General features: G+C 38.7%; 1 pseudogene; it reads right to left on the bottom strand.

Moving 5' to 3' along the window:
- Nucleotides 1-805: 805 nt before the first annotated feature.
- On the bottom strand, nt 806-1,405 carry LOC126087308 (proteasome subunit beta type-3-like; annotated as a pseudogene).
- Nucleotides 1,406-4,088: the final 2,683 nt, after the last annotated feature.

The raw sequence follows: 4,088 nt of genomic DNA on the forward strand, positions 1-4,088 counted from the left end.
CTCTCTTTGGCGGCTTGCCGAGATTGATCCTGTGTTTTCTGCCTCTTTGTCTTTTTAATCTGCTTTTTTGAGATATTACCTTGACTTCATCTTTTGATTCTTTTACTGATTATTTTATGGCAGTCATATTTTAAATTTTCAAGAGCTTTTTTCTTGTTCTCATATTGTTTCTTTTTAACAGATACTTGATACTTTTTTTTTTTTAATTGTAGAGTTGCTATTTTCTTGAGTCTCTGAGGTATATAATATCAGCTTTGATCAAAGTTAGTTTTGTTTTCCTCTAATTCAAATATTATCTAATTCACTGTTTCTCTCTAATTGGTTTTCATTATATATTTTAAGATCATGTTGTTCGTTCATAGTTTAAGCCAGAACTTGGCAAAAATTTTCTGTAAAAGGTCAGATAGTAAATAGTTTAGTCTTTGTGGCCATACCTTCACTGTCATAACTACTCAACTCTACTACTGTGGCAAACAATCGGCTGCAAACTACACATAAACAAATGGCCGTGGGTATGCTCCAATCAAATTTTATTTACAAAAATATTTGCCAGGTGGCTATAAATTTGCAACCCTGGTTTAGATTAGATAATAATATTTCAAAAGCTTATTGGACTCTCCATGTGCATAGATAGGGGTTGTTGACCATTTAGTGCAATAAGGCAAGAAGCTTGAAATTCTGCTAGGGGATCCCAAGATGCTAGTATCTTGAGGGCTTTTCTCTAAGCCCCTCCCTTTTTTTGGGAAAGAAAATTATTTTATTATTAAAAAAAAAGTGGACATAAGGGTGCAGGAGGAAGAGAAGTTTAGTCCATTTGGGCCTTCAGTGTCCTGGTGGTGATTTTGTCTTTCTCAGTGATGTGGACAATGACTTCCATCCTGGATACTGCATCCCGATCCATGGCGTTTAGCATGGCTTGGGAGACAGTTTCAAATAAGTGTCCTGGATCCATGTTGGGCTGCCAGAGGGACTCCCACATCCCGTACATTTGTTCAGCGCAGGTGCAACTGACCAGTCAGTCAGCATGGGGCAGGTGATGAGGTCCAGAGAGCAAATGAAGGCCTTAAAGATCTTCAGGTTCAACCCAGCAATGACGGGCTCAGTGTAGTAGGGGCCAAAGTGTTTCTCATACGAGAGATTGCCCACCATGCTTATGAGAGTGTAAGGCTTGCTTCTTCAGCTCGTACAGATTCAGCCAGAACTTGAGGCACTGGGCAATGGTCTGGATACCAGTTGTGAGCCCCAGCAGGCCAATGTACAGACGGTCTCCCGTGGCAAAGATCTTCTGGAAGTCTGTGGTCACCATCTCGGCCTGAATCCCTAAGCACCTGTTGGCCATGATGGCCACAAAGTTCTTCCCCTTCATGACCATGATGGTCCCTCCATTATAGGGCATAATAGACATGACTGTGGTGTACTAGGCTCCCCAACCTCCACCACAATTCCAGTAAGCCCGTTTGCCTGAGCAGAAACCTCTGATGGCCTGCTTGTGTGTTGAAACCTGTCTGACAGTGTTCTACATACAGGCCTGAGGTGGCCGTGGGGGTGGGTGTCACTATTCACGGGCCCTTTATCTACCCACCTCTCCTGCCTCCTGCTCATGTGTCCTGGGTTCTTGAGCCTCTTAAGAAGGAAAATTGGCTTACATTACATTACAAAAAAAAAAAAAAAAAGATTTGTACTTCTGCCCAAAAACTATTGAATCAAAGTATTGGTGGATAGAGTTCAGGCATCTTTATTTTTAAAAAGCTCCTTGGGTGGTTCTGATGAACAATTAAGAATCAGTTCTGTGAGGGATGGTTATTTTCCTAGAGTATTTGGGTTTACATTAGAGAGGGTGCCACCTGGTGGCAGAGACATGTTGTCTTAATATCTGAGAGATGTTCAATAATTAAAGCCACTTTATCTAAATTGGAATACTTTACTAAAAAAAGAGAGAGAGAGAGAAGAATTTCCTGCTGCAAATAGAAACCACTTCCATTTAGATAGCCAGATGCTTGCAAAGTTGTTGGAAGGCTGAGAGGAGAGCAAGTCAGGGAGTTACTACTAAACTTTTTGCTTCAAGATCAAACTTGCCAAAGCTGCAATCCCAAGGTCACGGAAAATAGAACAGAAATAACAACTGGTAAAGTGAACTATAACTTTCAAAATAGATAAACTGTACAAAACCATGACCTGCAAGACAAACTCTCTGAGTTCCAATTGTTTTAACATCAGCTTCTTCAGACCTACCTTTTCCAAGATCAGATAACAAACTGATTTAACAGTCATCCTGCATGGATTCATGTGTTTCAAATATCATTGACTATTCCCACAATCTCCGACCAAGTCATGACCAGAGTACAAATTGTAATATACGGCCAGACTACTAAATTCTACCTTCTAAGTACCCTCGGTCTAATCCGGCTCTCCAAGCCACAAGCCATTTTACCTAATTTTCCCCTTTTGAGACATTACTGAGATTCTTTAAAGTTTAATGAACTCAAATTTGCATGATAAATAGGTTTTCCAGGTTAACTTTGCACACAGGTGTCCACAATTAGGAAACTGCTGCCGTCCCTGCCACCATCACTCCCACCACCTGCCACCACAGTGGAAGCTGATGGATGACTCAGAGCAAAACATGGAGCTCCGATGCTGCCAAAATTCATCACTCAGTTACTGCCGCTGCAGGAAACAATGTTCTCTGCCTCCCTTCCGTTTTCTACATCTTGTCTGAATTCATCTCATTGGCAGAAACTAAACTGTATCCAAACTTCAACTGAGGGAGTCTGGGAAATGTAGCTTTAGGACTTCCAGCCCTTATGCTATGAGGGAAGGGGAGATAGAAGCCGAGTGTAAATACACAATATCTAACAAGATAATATACATATTTAAAAAAGTCATAGCTGGGGATCGTGTTGTAGGTGGAAACAGCACTGACTTAGAAGCAGAAGCTCTGAGTTTGAAACATGGAAATATTCACTCAACATTTTGGCCCTCAATTTTTCCTTTTGTGTGAAGATTATAACATTTACTGCCCAGGATTTTTATGAGGATAAATGACCTCATTTCAAAACATATGATATGTCTACATATCATTTCAATAATATGAATTAACACAGCACTACATATTTTCTATTATAAATTGTGAACAAATAGCATGTATTTCTTAATCCACCAGCAGCTCCTCAGGAAAAAGATGAGGCAGCCTGCTTCTGCAGAGATTTACAGCCTTGGAAGCCGTGTAGGGTCATTATGAGTCAGAATCAACTGGATGGCAGTGGGTTTGGTTTGGTTTATTTTTAATCCTATAGATATAACATTATAATAATACTGGAATTACACACTCTCTGAAAAAGACAAGAAAGAGTCCCGATGCTAGTCATGCTTTTTAAATGGGCTTCTGCTTATCTCCACCTTTCTTATGGATGTTTGGTTAACATTTTCTCACCTTTAATTACTCTGCATTATGTTATTTGACATTTTATAATAGTTGACGTTCTCTGCTTCTTTTAAAAGTTGCCATTCTATAAATCTTGTTACCTATTTCAAACAATATGATGAAACCACTTTTAACAGATAATTCATATCTCCTCAAAAGTTCGGGTTCATTATAAGCACAGTATTACTCGGCAAATATTATGGATTGGAAGGGCTCTATGTCCAAAGAAAAGGAAGAAGCATAAGACAGGATTTCTGATCTTAAGATGCTTGTATCACTTCTTATTTATCTTTATCATGTGCTATCTAGGAAGAATGATTTCTGTCATATGGTGGGACTTTGAACTGGATTTAACATTTTAAAAATATGTGTAAAATATTTGCCTTAATGTCTCTGTGTATTTTATTTTAAACAATGATTTTAACCACCTGTGCGGTGACTCAGAGGAGCAGATGGTTAACAAGAGAGGACTTTAGTTTAGGGAATAACTTGATTCTCTCAGATCTCAAGTCTAGAATGAAGACTATTGAACAAGGCTTCTTCTTTAAGCCTCATGTATTTTCATTTTTTTTATGATGCTTTCATTTATTGCTCACTTAAAATTTTCTTTTTGTTTCCTGTGAATAATGAAAATGTAACTGTAAAAGTACTTATGATGATAAAT

The sequence above is a fragment of the Elephas maximus genome, chromosome 12 (assembly GCF_024166365.1).
Source record: "Elephas maximus indicus isolate mEleMax1 chromosome 12, mEleMax1 primary haplotype, whole genome shotgun sequence".
Classification (NCBI taxonomy): domain Eukaryota; kingdom Metazoa; phylum Chordata; class Mammalia; order Proboscidea; family Elephantidae; genus Elephas; species Elephas maximus.